The following is a 16,430-nucleotide window of genomic DNA, read 5'->3' as shown; positions in this document are numbered from 1 at the left end:
ATGTAATAGGTATTGTAGATAACTGAACTATATCTGAATCAGACAATTGATTCATAACTGCATACCCAAATACGTATCCTAAAACTTTCCTATGCGCTGATTTTTCCCAGGTATCCGTTTCAGCATTATAATCTTTACGAAATCTTTGACAATATTCTTTGTTATATTTTATATTTTGATATTGCACATCCCACGATAAAGATGGAGCATCCACCAATCCAGACATATCACACACCTTGGTTGGATCATTGACACGAAGCTTTAAATAACTTTCTTTAGTTAAAAAAGAAGAGTGCGATGATAAATTAGAAGATAATAAATCCTTCTCTTTTTTATCTTTACTATTATCATTTATTATCCACCTTGATCATGGTAATATAGCAAATCTTTTTAGATTTGTCAATTGCATACCACAATAACATTTTTCAATACCACTACCATCAGGGTAATGTTTCTCTATGGAAAATGTTTCAAAAAATATTTCTGGTTTTTTATTAATAGCATCTAAAGAATTCTTGATTGTTTTAGTCAATTTAGAGTTTTCTGCGAGAAAATCATTAAATTCCTCGTAAATTTTATAGCAAGCTTCACTACATGTTAGTATATTGTCATTAATAATATATGATTCGAGACATGGTGTTTTATAATCGTGTTTATAACACTTGAGCATATTACAGCCCAATGTAGTAAACTCTGCTACAAAACCAAAGGGATATTTTTTTCTAAATTCATCTGGAAAATTTAATGGTATTGGAGTAATATCTCCCTAAGGAACATTTTGAATAATTATATTTTTAAAATATTTGGCACCTTTACGAGACTTTGATTTTTCAAACATTTTACGCAAAAGAATTCTATCGGCAATTAATAAACCTTGTATGATATCATTATGCATGGGTAATGGATGTTCAAATGATGGTGAATTATGAAACATTTTTTAATTACAATTATTACTTCTTATAGACAAACAAAGGTTACGACAGAATAAGTATAAATAACCATTTACTTTTTATTCCACGAAATAAAAATTTAAAACTATTTTTCTTAATTTTCTTGTCCTTTTTGAAAATCATATCAAAATAAAACACATAGAAAATATTTCAAAGTGTTGATGATATTTAAACTGGTTGTTTATTCCACTATCATATATCATTTATCTTATTCTTTCTTTATAAAAAAATTATAATTGACCATAAAATGAGAACAAAAACAATGATAATAATAATACATTTGATTATACTCTTGGTAATTATTATCATTCTTCATATCATATTTTAAAATTTTACTAATAAAAATCAGGTATCACTGCTTTATTTAGATAAAAACAATAGTCAACAAATATTACAAAAAGAAGATAAGGGAGTGGAAATATATAATTTATTACCATACACCGCAACAACAAACAAAATGCCTTCTTAGAATATAGAAAATGAACATGAACACGAATACGAAAAAGAAATTAATCGTCTTTTTTTTACTTGTTCCGAAAAAGAAAATATTTAAAAAAAAATCATCATCATCACTTTTTCTTAATAATAATGAAGAATGTCTAGACATAAAATTTCCTATATATGATAAAACTTTTCATAATTTATTATTTTTTCCTAAAATTAATCAAAAATATTTATTTCCTAATAGTAAAGAAATACCATATCGTAATAAATTTGGTGGACTCGGTTACTATGGTTTTGGGAAATTTTGTTATTCTCCAGAATATTTTGGAGGAGAAATGTATGATGAACCTCAACAAAAAATGATTAAGGAAAATAAATGTATTAAAGTTGCACATAGAACTTATATTCTCAATGAAAATATATCATCCTTTAATCCTTTTTTCGATGGTATCCGTACTCAATGTATTTCTCCAGAAACTCAAGTACCCGTTATTAACGCACCATTTCCTTTATGTAAAGAAATTAATAGTGAGGTAGAAGAAAATGAAATTATAGTAACAAAAAATGAAAATTATTTCAAATCTCCATGCAAATATGATGCATTGAATCCTCATTTATATAACAGCCCAAACAATAAATATGTACCAGGATATGGTTGTGTTTGTGATTTTCATAATGGCTTGTAAGGGATATTAGAAAACAACAAGAGCCCAAAAAGAGAAGAAGAAGAAGAAGAAGTGTCAAATGTGTGCATTAAAATTAGATAAAATAACACAACTTCATTTCATACAACAGATATTGCATATTATACACTGAATAATAATTTTAAGCCCATACAAGTACATTCTTATAAAGAAATAGAAAGTCCATTTAATATTATTTTTTCCCAACAAAAAAGAAATTTTGGTAAAACAACATTCTTTGAAAAATGCAAACAATCAAGATTGGTTAAATAGAGTTATCAAACCATCAAGAGAATTTCCAATTCGTCATATGTATCACCCATATAAAAAATGGCCGGTCGTTCATAAGAAATTTATAGTTAATCAATATACCCAAAAAGAGTTAACTCATCCAATATCTGCCCTTAGATTAGCAACGGGAAGAGGATTTGAAACCAAACACTAGTATGAAACAACTAATAATCATTTTTTGAATAATGCAGTACTTGGGCGTCCTATAGTTTATACATTTCATAATAACAATACACCTTGGACGGGAAAAGTCTTTCTAAATCCACTGGGAGCAATTTATCGTCAATATTACTGAGCTACTATTTTATCAAAACCAGGAGAAATTGTAAGATTACAGTTAAGGGGTTATAAACAAGAAGAGTATCCCGATAATTCTATTATCACCTTACCACCCGATTATAAAACAGAAATGATGGATAAAAATCAAATTGTATACGTTCCTTCGATTTTTCTTACTTATAAAGTAGAAGATTAAGTAACTAATCAACTAACGCTTTTATACATTATTAAAAACATACAAAACAATATAACGTTAATAATTTAACAAACAAACATAGATGTTTATAATCACTCTCCTTTTCTTATTTATAACCTAGTTTATAATAAATTGTTACTTAAACACAATTACTTGGAAAATAATTTAATGTTGGTTACAATTATAAAAAATATATACTGTATATATATTTTATAGTGAATATATATATCTCTCTCTCTCTCTCTCTCTCTCTCTCTCTCTCTCTCTCTCTCTCTCTCTCTCTCTCTCTCTCTCTCTCTATATATATATATATATATTTTTATAGTGATATATATATATATATATATATATATATATATATATATATATATATATATATATATATATATATATATATATATATATATATATATATATATATATATATATATATATATATACATATATATATATGTATATATATATATATATATATATATATATATATATATATATATATATATACATATATATATATATATATGTATATATATATATATATATATATATATATATATATATATATATATATATATATATATATATATATATATATATATATATATATATGTTTATGTATATATATATATATATATATATATATATATATATATATATATATATATATATTTAAATATATATATATATATATATATATATATATATATATATATATATATATATATATATATATATATATATATATATATATATATATATATATATATATATATATATATATATATAACTAATAATATCTATTAATATCAATAATATTATTGTTGATACCACTTAAATAATGTATGAAATAAAAGAAATCCCTGGAAATCTGTTTACGTGTCCAAAAAATGTATCATTGGCACATTGTGTTTCCCGGGATTTTTACATGGGGGTTGGAATTGCTTTTGATTTTAAGAAAAAATTTGGTAATGTTCAAAAACTTAAAAATCAAAATTGTAATGTGGGTAATGTAGCCATTTTAGATGAAAATGAACGATTCATTTACTATTTAGTAACCAAAGAAAATTACTGGGAAAACCTACATATATGACCTTGTCTCGTTCTTTATTGTCCATGAAAAATCACGCATTTAAAAATAATATTTCTTAAATAGCGATGCCCCGTATTGGGTGTCGAATAGATGGTTTTAGTTGGCCAAACGTTAAAATTATTCTTCGTGATATTTTTCAACGTACAGACATTAAAATAAAGGTTTATTATTTACAAGATACCGAATAAAAGCATTTGCTTTATTATTGTTATTCTGATATTACGAGAGGAATAAATAGAGGGGGGTGCATGATTAATTTATCATTTCTATTTAATAATTTTTTGTTTTTTTCATATATATTAAAAATATTTTTAAAGTTTGATATTAAAATAATCGATGTTATGATAAGCATAATAATCATAAAGAATAAAACAATTTTATATTTCATTTATGTAGTTTTTATTTTACTTAAAAAATATAAGATAAAAGTAGTCTTCTTGTCTTGATTATGAATTATATATACTTCTTATGGTTAATATAATTCTCATCATGCAGATTTTTATAAAAACTTTAACAAATAAAACCATAACAATCGACGCAAACCAATCTGATACTGTAGAAAATATAAAGCATAAAATTCAAGATAAAGAAGGCATTCCAGCGGGCCAACAACGTCTTATATTTGCAGGTAAACAATTAGAAGACGGCCGGACACTTTCTGATCACAACATTCAAAAAGAAAGCACTTTACATCTCGTCTTAAGACTAAGGGGGGGGGGGGGAAAGAACCTCATAATCAAATAAAAGATATTAAAACTTAATCCAAACAACATATTTTTGCACAAAATTTTCTCTGTATTTCATTATCATCCCCCATTTGGGTAAAATCATTTGTATATAATTTTGCTTTGATAGCGATTCATTTTCTTCTTTACTAAATTTTTCTTCTAATAACTGGTACTCATATTCGGATAATTTTAACCTAATATTATCATTGCTATAAGCTTGATGTTTTTAATAATCTTTCTCTGTAAGAATATCATTAATTTTTTTTTACTCTTCAACTTGTTTTCATTTGTGATATCCATTACTTTTTTTTATGTAAACTCATTTTTTAATATTATTTTCTCTTATTCTATGAATGCATGATTGAATAATGGTAGAAAGGTGTGAATTTTCATTAATATTTTCATATTCATTTGCAAAAGTATGGGCAAAATCTTTTGGGGTAATTGATAAATTATCAACCTCAATAAGATTTTGATTTAGCAATTCACCTTCTAGATAATCTCTTAATTTATTTTCCAATGTTTTTTTTTATTTTGCCTAACTTTTTCATAATACTCATTGGTAACTAATTCTATTTTAATGGTATATGTATATAAAAAAAATTAAAGAATTCAGTATAATATTTTTATTCATTATCACTTATATACTTAATTGATTGATTATATAAAATATAAAACTACCAGAAAGACATTATTTTTTTTTTATTTATTTACCAGAAGATCCAAATCCTTTATTGCCCCTACAAGTTTCTATTTCCCATTTTCATTTTTGTTGCTTTCAACTAAACAGATATCAATTCCCCAAAAAAAATTATTTGGGCAATTCCATCCCCAATATTTATTTTAAAAGAATTATTTGGATAAGAATTATGCAACACCACTTTTATAGGTCCAGTATAATCCGAATCTATAATTTCCGCAACAACATCTACATAATTATTCAAAGCTATACCACACCTAGATTTAATCTCCCCGTGTATTTTGTAAGGAAATTTCATATATATACCAGTATCAATGGCAATTTGTTGACCGACAGGAATATTTTCATTTTAAGCACTATATAAGTCATAACAAGCCGCCACCTTTGATCCTTCAGTAAGACATTTAGCATTGTCTGAAATTAACTTGAAGCTGACTTTTAGAGTATTTTCCTCCATTATAATTATTTCTTCTAGGTGTGTGGTAATATGACTATATAATACCGAGAGCATTACCTTTTATATGAAATATTTTTGGGTGACAATAATAATATTTATAACCTATTGTGGCAAGCCAAAACGATCGATAATTTTTTTTTGACCAAGAAAATCTATTTCTTTTAACGCATATAAAAAATAGGACAGTCACGATTACTGCATATAACTTCTATAATAAATGATCCTTGACACCTTTTACATTCAGTCCAAAGTTGATTGAATTTTTTTTTCAAGTATAGCTAATTTTTCTATATGGTGTGTATACAAATCTGTTTCATGTACTTTACAATTATTATAAAAAGTTTAATATTCTATATCATCGAGTACTATTTTTCTTTTTAATAAAGGAATTTTACAATTTATACAAGTTGGATGAATTTGAAAAAATTTACTTAATGGTCCAACATTACTTATTGGTAAACTCTTTTTTGTGTATGTTCTCCCATTAATATATAAGATTCAGTTTTATCACCGAGAATAGGTTCAAATATTCTAATAAGTGGCTTACTTAATTAATGATTTAAATAATAATCATAATCTAATGGAATATTATTTTCGAATACATATATTGGATCTTCGGCCCTTTCATAAATAGGACTTTTCTTTAACGTATGGAATTCTATCGCCAAGTTTTGGAGCACTACCGGCATCTCTTTTTCTTAATTTGATGGCTAGTTCATTGTGAATTTGTTTTCCTTTATATTCCTCTATTTTTTTTGTTAATTCCTTTGTAATAACTAATTGAGAAATGTCAATCTCATTACATAGTAATTTTGAAATGGTTTGTTTGACAAAAGTAAGGGCTTCTGTTGGGTTTCTTTCAATTAAGATTTTTTTCAGACAAGTATTTATGACCTTAGCCACGAGTGGGCAATTATCTCTACGAATTGTTTCTAGCCCTTTGCAATCTATTTTATCATAAGTATTAGCATTTGTATAATAAAGACCAGTATATCTTTTTTTATTAATAAGCAAGTAAGGAAAATATATTTTTTCAAAATCAAGTTTGATTGGCTTGATAAAAGACTGAGTCACATCATTCGCCGCCTCCTTGCCCAAATGTATGGCCTCTTCTAAAGTCTCAACTCCAAAATTAATCATAACAGAATCAGTATTACCATATATAACTACAGCTTTGTTATATTTTTCTTCAATCTTGTTTTTAGTGAGAGAAATCATTGTTCTTCCAAATGCTGTAACACTTTGTGATATATTTAAACACGGCAATTTACCAATTTGTGCGCCCGTAAAACCATAAACAGAATTAGCCAATATTTTATATGCCAGTTGTCTACCATCAAAGACTTTCTTTTTCCATGGATTTTTTTCGTTTTTTAATGAAATTTTTGCCTTCTTACGAGCAATTAAAAAGGATTCTAAAATTTCTGGAATTAATCCCTTACGTTTATGACATTTTACAAAGTAATTATTGGAAGGTGTAATGATATAATCATCAGTTTCCAGAGTCATTTGATTAATATATCTTTTATCAATAAAGCTTGTATAACACAGATTATGTGCTATCATTATCGATGGATATAATGATACAAAGTCTAAAGTAACGATTGGAACGTTATAATATCCTCTTTCTGGTTCAATAACTGTAGCTCCTTCATATTCAAAACTTTCCTTTTTATCAAACACCGGTAATACTAAATTCTCTTCTTTAGCTTTTCTTAGTATTTGGGAAAATTTTTTAATCTGTTGTCCTCTATTTATCACATATGATAAAGGAATGCCCGTTATGCTTGCCAGTTCTAAATAATTGACTACACACATCAATTTATTCAATAATTTTAAAGGAAGAATAGAATCTTTTAAACAGTATTCTGCCAGTCTTTTTCTAGTCTGATCATTACCATTTTGTAATTCAGAAATTATAGAATGATGAACATCTTCTTTTTGTTCGTTAAGAAAATGATAAGATACAGAATTTAAAGAATATGACCGAAGTTTCTGTTCTTTTTGTATTATTGTTAAAAGGTCCATTAAACACCGTCCATCTATGTTAATGATTTTGTTATTTCTTTTTCCTATTTGTTTGTTTTGGGTTATGGTATCTAATATTGTAGATTTTATTCCTTTTACCCTTCCTAAATGAGCAAATGCTGGCAAGTTTAAATGCTTAGCACGATTAAGTAAATATGGTAGATCAAAATTATTAATATTATATCCAGTAATGATATCGGGGTCAATAAACAATAGGAATTTTGACCAATTTTCTAACATTTCTGTTTCTTCTTGAAATGAAAAAATTTTAGAGCCCACAATGGGAGCACAACTATTCAAAGTAAAAACAACACGTAGGAATGGCTCATTCTCTCCGTGCCGCGTAACAACATTTCCAATTTGCATGACCGGATCTATTTCGGGTTCTGGAAATATTCCCCGTCTTCCCCCACACTCAATATCATAAGATAATATTCTGAGTGGGGCAATAGACGCCCATTCTCCTTCGGGTTTATAAATAATTTTTTTTTCCCATTCAAAAACGTTAACCTCTAATTGATAAATATTTTTAAAGTTTGTCTCATTATTTTTTTATTTCCCACTCACCAATAGGTAACTCGATCCAACAACAACCAGGCATCTGAGTATCCATCATAAATCTAAGTGTGAAATCAACATTTGATTCGTAAACCCGAAAGTGAGTTGGATGTTTATTTATCACTAACCCATTTTCAAGAATAATCTTAGCTATAGATATTAATTTTGGTAAAGCCACAGTAACTTTACAAAAACACAATGATGACGATGATTTTTTTCTTGATATCCATATATACTTTGTTTAAACACCCTATTTACACTTAATACATATCCCTTTAGTTTAATTTGATCTTTTGTTTCATTCAAGTAGATTTTTCGATTCAGAGCTCTTTTTATTTGTTCTGAATATGAAACTTGTTTTTGTGAATATAATAAATTGATAGAAGCATATATATAAGGGAAAAAATCCAAATACATTACAACAAATAGTACTCCCTATATACTTTAATCCAAAAAATCTTATTATGGGTACCTGCAGCTGCTGCATATTATAACCACCAAATTCCTTTTTTCCTACCAGATAACCAATATAATAATCAATATCCATCTGCTGAAAACAAAATTTATTTATGTTGGGAGTTGATAATGGTGCTGCTGGCCTATTCCATTCTTGGGGGAACTTATTTTTATTATTACCATTTTTAAAAAATTGCCATAATTTGCTTATTTTACAACTCATTTTAAATGATATCTTATAAAAACTATTAAACGTAATACCATTTTCATATAAAGCCGTTTATAAAACCGGATTATATATATATATATATATATATATATATATATATATATATATATATATATATATATATATATATATATATATATATATATATATATTAATTTACCAGGAAAATAAATTTAAATTAAATTTGTAAATTGGGTACCTTTTTTGTTATACTAACAAATGGCAACATATTATGCATTCCTTTTTAATAAAAAATGTTTACAAGAAGAACAAAACAACGATGATTATGATAGTATTACCTATTATATGTTAAAACCCAAAGACTTAGCCTCAAATATGACATCTAATATAAAAAGACATGGCCATAAATTTGAAAGTATTATTATTTATTGTATAACTGATATGATAAATACGAAAGAATATGCTATTTTTCCTGAAGTTGACTCATCTGGTAATTATTGCATGATGAGTGTTTATAGATTTATTAACATATTTTTAAAAGAAATTTATAAAGAAGATATTTACCGAGACGTAAAAAATATAATTGGTGTTTTCATCACCACAGAAGAAATTTATGATAAGGGTGATATACCTCCACCTTATAATGCGGTCAAATTAGAAGATGAAAAATGCGAATTAAAAAGTGAGTTTGAACGGGGATCGTTCGGGTCGTGTTCCGAGATTACAATTTACCAATATATATTAAAAAAACATCCAGTGGCGATAGAAGAATTGGATGGTTTGAAGGATTTGAAAAGGCTGATATTACAGAATAAAAATGATTTTGTTGGTCAGGCGGATCACAAAGTTATATCTTATATTAATGATAAAATGTTAGATGTAAAAAAAGTATTTCTTGAAAAATAATCCTTTCAGTAGATATTTCCTGATTTTCATTAAAACATAATAAAACATTATCATTATCGATATCATTAATATCATCATTAGCACGTGTAAACATTAAATTAGAAAAATCAATACACCTGAATGATAGCAACGTATTAAATTGAATGTTAATGTTATTTATTATTTCATCTATTAAATTTGCGTTAAAAGAACATTTTGCATAAGAAATGTTAGAATAAGTATACGAATTTAGACGACTTAACTCAAATAGCCTCTGCCTGTGTTGTTCGGTTACAGAATATTCAGAATGAGAATTATTGGAAATGATAAAGGATAAGAAAAAAAAGTTTCGAATTAGTATTATTTTCTTGGTCTTTTCTAAAAGCTTCTAAAAGAGATACAAATAACATATAATCGTCTAACCACGTTTTAGGATCTAAAAAAACTATAAAAATGAAATTATTAATATAGTTACAATTCAAGTATTTTTCCAAGTGGTATAATTCATCTTCTAGAAATAATTGTTTATTGTTTTTTTTTTTTAGAAATTTTTATATATAAACCAAGATTTTCTTCTATGTCCTTTAAAATACTTCTTTTTTTTATTACTTTTTGGTTATTTATTATTAATATCAATGTTTTTTGTTTGTTTTTATAAGAAGAATTATTATTATTTCGGGGTGTGGTATGAAAATAATGATTATATGTTGAAATGTTGATATCGTTATTGTTATTTTTTGGATAACAACAACAACAAAAGGAAAACATTTTTTGATATTAAAAAAAAACAAAGTATGAATATTTCTGAAATATTATTGTGGGTTATATTTATAATCTATGTAGGATTTTTCTGTGATTTATTACAAATATTCTGATCATTCATATTATAATGTATCGGTGTTTGCTAATGAAAAGGAATTTACTCCTGACTTCGTGATTCATATTATGCCACAAGATTTGTATTTCTTTTTGAATGATAATAAATTAATTTATCACCCCAAAGAAGAAGAGTTATCTGAAATGTGTGATAATGAATTTCTAAAAGCCTTTCTCATTTTATTAGACAAAAAGGATGATGATTCAACCAATGACATATGTACTCAAAATATATGTCACAGAAAATTAGATTACTTAAAAAATTTATACAAAAACTAAATTTTTTACAAAACATTCGATAAACTACAGAATCCAGAAACGATAATAGATTTCATTTTGAATTTAATAGACAAGGGAAAAAGTTTCAGAAAAATTCTTAAACATGCCAACAGATAACTATTCACGAGAAAAAGAAGCAAAATTGTTAACTGAGTCAAAATATTCACCTTCACCTGATATGTCAAAAATAATAACCGAAAATGGAGAAACTTTTATGCAATTAGATTCTATGTACGAGTATTATGACTACAACAGTGGAATTAATAAACAAATTGTTGATTTTGAAAAGGACGTTGAAATTATAAATCATTCTAATATTAAAATTGCTGACATTGATCATAATATAAAGAGCAAACTACCGATTTCACCTTGTTTATTAAAATTATATTCAGGGAAAATCGTAGTTTTCATTCCTTATTGTGAATTAATTGATATTAGTCAATTTTAATTTGGAATATAATTCTAAAAATTTGATGGCAGATATAACACAATTTCCGTTTTTATTTTAGGGTAAAATACAATTGTTGGAGAAACATATTTACAAGTGTTTTTTTTTTTTTCGTATAATTTTCCTGATTTTGAATGAGAAGTCTTAAAATGTTCATGAAAAGGACAATATACATTTCCAGTATCATTTTTAGCATTATTATTATCATTTTTCGTGCTGCTGTATATATGTAAAATATTTTTACATTTCTGGGTAGCCAATGAAAAATCATTTGTTTTGTTGTTTTTGTAATGATTTTGTAATGGATTTTCTGAATGTATCGAAAATTTGTGTTCAGTACAAATTTTATCTCTTATTGAACAAATTGCAATGTGGGCAGTAACTGATGGGGGTAAATTTACAAATGGGGAACAATATCTAGAATCAATAGACACCAACACGAAAGATACAGAGGGAAAACCAATATTTCTGTTATTTATTTCTATAGCTAAAATCATGCCATATGAAATGGCAAATATATTCATGCCCGCAGTAATTGATCATTTTTGTCAACAAATTGGTAAAGAACGAATAGATACAAATTCCTGAAACAAAAAAAATTAACTTTCAGATATTATTTGATACATTTTCCCCTTTGGTTATTGCTAAAACAATAGACAACCTTTCTCATTGTTATCAAGGTTTATTATACAATTCTTTTATTAAACATTCATGGGAGGTTAGGTTTCGTATAAACAAACTTAATATCACAGAATGATATATTAATCCCTATCGCGTATTTTATGATGTCAATTTATATTATGAGGTAATAGAGCGATTAATGTATAAAATACGTGAATTAAAATTACCCACTATTATCGGGTGTTTTGAACCAATTTTAAATCCAATAGCATTTTGTTTAGAATGGATGATTGATGGATTTTTTCATGCCATAGGGCCTTGTATTTTAGCTGGAACTCGTGATTGTAATTTTTTGAAAGTAAATGGGGCATTATTACATGGCTTTATAGATGTTACTACACAGATAGATATTGATCCAAAAATAAAGACATCTTTTTTAGCCTTTTTAGGACATTTATCAGATGCAAACTTTGAACAGGTTATTACTAACTGGTTACCAATATTTTCCCAAACAAATCAAAATAATTTTGATCATTGCTCTGCTGTGTTAGAAATGTTGGTTGAAAATGTTATTCATGAAGGAGATTTGTCATCTCCTATTTGTGAAAACAAAGAATATATAGTTGATAGTTATGAATATTTTTCTGAAAATAAGTGGTTGTGTATGTATTTAAATTCGAACAAAATATCAACCGCCACCCTTGAAATGGCTAAGGTGGCCATAAGGAACGAGCATTGGAGATTATTCACCCACGTATTAGAAGATGGGAATTTTAGTCCAGGAATTATAAAACATTTAGCAGTATTTTCAAGTAATAAAATTATTGGATCGAGAAACTATTGAATAAATATCATACGTGGTTACCAAAGACGCCAGTGATACCGGAAGGATTAACTTTATTGCAATATTGTATTAAAAATGAGGTTAGTAAGTTTTATCAAATGATAAAACTAAGTCACATGAAAGATTATTTGAATGTTCCTGGTTTAGATGGCATAACTCCCATTATGACTGCCTGTTGTGTTAAAAAAACAAATTATTTTCATCTTTTATTAAAAGCTGGGGCCTCTTGTTTTCTAAAATCTTTCACATTAAATCAAACAATATTCCTTAGAATTGCTACAGCAAAGGGTAATATAAAGTTACTATCAATATTGAAAGAGTGGCAAAATATAAATCCGCTGATGTTGCTTCCAGATATAGAAATTCAACAACGCGATGGAAATTTGACAGCACTACAACTAGCATTACTCTTAAAACGAAATGACGTTGCCAGACTTTTAATGTCTTTGTTTCATAGCTCACCTACGAGTTTATTTGGTAATTTTAGCATGTTTAATACGGCCTACATGATGTTTCTTTATAATAATGCTGCAGGATTACAAATAATCAAATCAGTATCATCATCGTTCATTCCCAATTTAACACGAATATATGGTTCATATTTGGATGGGACAATAGAACGCCCAACCAATATGGAAATGTGGCCAGTCTTTATAATTCCATGTGAGTATATTTTGACAATATAAGATTTTCCAACATCCCCAAACGAAGAATCAATCCATCATGCTTTGTGGGGTTTAAGTGATAAACGAGATAGTGAATGAGTAACCAATGGGGAAGTAAAAGGAAAAATAGAAAGTTGTCCAACTTGTTTAGACGACATGAAAAAGTATTTTATAACAGAATGTGGTCACAAGTTTCATCCATTTTGTTTATCTCGTTACTTTTCTTATAATAAAATTTGTCCAGTATGTAGGTATGATAAAATAATAAATCTTCCTGTTGTTCGCAACCAGAATAAATATCCCGCCAAACCACCCCCACCATTATTAAATGAAAGACTATTAGTTAACCTACCCCCTCAACTAACACAATATTACCTTATAAAATTATTTATAATACAGTTCATTTTTGTAATAGTTATAAATTTATCCCACCCTTTATTTGTGAACATATTTTTGAATGCTATTTCCTTGTACATCAAGAATGGGTATCTGAAACTAAATACTTTAAATAAGAAATATATATTTGTGGTATACATACTGTATACACATACCTTGTTATACTTCAAACAAAAATATAACAATGAAGAAAGAATATGTTTACAACTTTAGCTTGGTAACTGCAGAGATTTTGGGGTTTGTTTTATTTAGTAATAATAATACATTAACGGACATGGGAATAAAAATATTGTCAGCTTATGCGGCTCATAAATTTTCCATGAAATGTAATAATGGATATTTTTATAAAGTATCAAAATTAGAAAATGAAAAACTATTGACCGAAAGAAAATTATTAAAACAAGTAATTTTAACCTTTGATGTTATATTGGTAGAGATGAATGAAGAAGATAAAATGAATTTGATTATTAGAGAAAATGAACAAATAATGATGTTATCATAAGAAAGAGAATATAGAAGATATAATAATGAGAACCACCCATTATTAATAAAAAAAATTTAAGGGTTCGTGTAATGATCATTCGTGTATGACGTTTTATAGTCGAGAAATAGAAATCCTATTTGATAATTATCGTTTGTGTATCAATCAAATAAAAAAAAAAACGTATAATATTCAATATAAGAAAATGAGAGAGAAAAAAAAAGGAAACTTTTGTACGAAATATATTGACTCGTGAAATGTTATATATAAACGATGAGGGTCCTGTGTATAAAGAACCTTATTTCATTATATTGGCAAATAATAACAGTATCATAGGTTTAGCTTCATCTTTAGAATGTAATAACTTTGCTGTAAAGACGGTTTATATTGAACAAGGCCCCATAAAATTATATCAGCGAATACAACCCGATAATTATACAAAATCCTATCCATGTATTTTAGAGTACGAAGAAAGTTGTGTGAATAAAAAAACTTCTGATATATTGACTTATTTTGCTATGTGTTGGAGATTAAATGCTACTGTTTCTAAAAATGTAAACAAAATTAATAATGTATTAGATAACTATATATCTGCATCAAGTAAACGGCACCATGTAAATAGTGAAACCACGGTAAAAAAATCTTAAATATTCATGAAATTTAATTGTATTCCCGCTACATTAAAATTTTACGCTTATCGTTTTGTTATAAACAATGCAATGATGAATGAATCTTATGAACACTGTATACTCGATAATATAGTTTATATATTAAAAGATTACATATTTTTAGTTGAATGTAATTTATATAAAACTAAAAATCGTTGCGTCATCCCAAAACCCAAACCTATGGTTATTATTGATATTCAGACAAATGCATTTATAGCAGAAGATAGAATGAAAATTATTCAAGACCTAAGAAATTCCATAGCTTCTTATTTAAATGATTACTTTATATTTTTTTCAGGGAGAGACGTGTAAAGGGATTTCTTTATGTAGTTCTTTACAACCAAAAAGTCAGGCCATAAAGATGATCGATAAAAATATTTACGAAGTAAAATTAGATGCTTCTTCATCATCAAACGAAATTTCTGATATTATCAGGGAACGCCCAGATAAAAATAAACCAAACAGTAGTTATATAATTAGCATTATACAGGCACTCCAAAAAATGAATTGAAGTGTGTTAGATAATAAATAGATGAAGATAAACTATTAAATGGTGTATAATATCTAAATTTTAGGGATTCAATGCGTCACATCACATAATATCTTGTTGCTCTTGTGTTGTATAATAATCAATTAGGTAAATAGATTTATAATAGTTTTATAATAAAACAGACATATATATATATATATATATATGTATATATATATATATATATATATATATATATATATATATATATATATATATATATATGTATATATATATATATATATATATATATATATATATATATATATATATATATATATTATATATATATATATATATATATATATATATATATATATATATATATATATATACATACATATATATATATATATATATATATATATATATATATATATATATATATATGTATGTATATATATATATGTATATATATATATATATATATATATATATATATATATATATATATATATATATATATATATATATATATATATATACATATATATAAATATGTACATATATATACATATATATATATATATATATATATATATATATATATATATATATATATATATATATATATATATATATATATATATATATATATATGTATATATATATATATATATATATATATATATATATATATATATATATATATATATATATATATATATATATATATATATATATATAT

At 25.8% G+C, this 16,430-nt stretch overlaps 1 pseudogene; it reads right to left on the bottom strand.

The window, feature by feature from the left end:
* Positions 1-5,979: 5,979 nt before the first annotated feature.
* LOC137648027 (DNA polymerase delta catalytic subunit-like) overlaps positions 5,980-16,430 on the bottom strand; it is a 14,258-nt pseudogene continuing 3,807 nt past the window's right edge.

This window comes from Palaemon carinicauda, chromosome 10, assembly GCF_036898095.1.
Source record: "Palaemon carinicauda isolate YSFRI2023 chromosome 10, ASM3689809v2, whole genome shotgun sequence".
NCBI classification, from domain to species: domain Eukaryota; kingdom Metazoa; phylum Arthropoda; class Malacostraca; order Decapoda; family Palaemonidae; genus Palaemon; species Palaemon carinicauda.
This window is presented reverse-complemented; position numbering and strand designations above follow the sequence as displayed.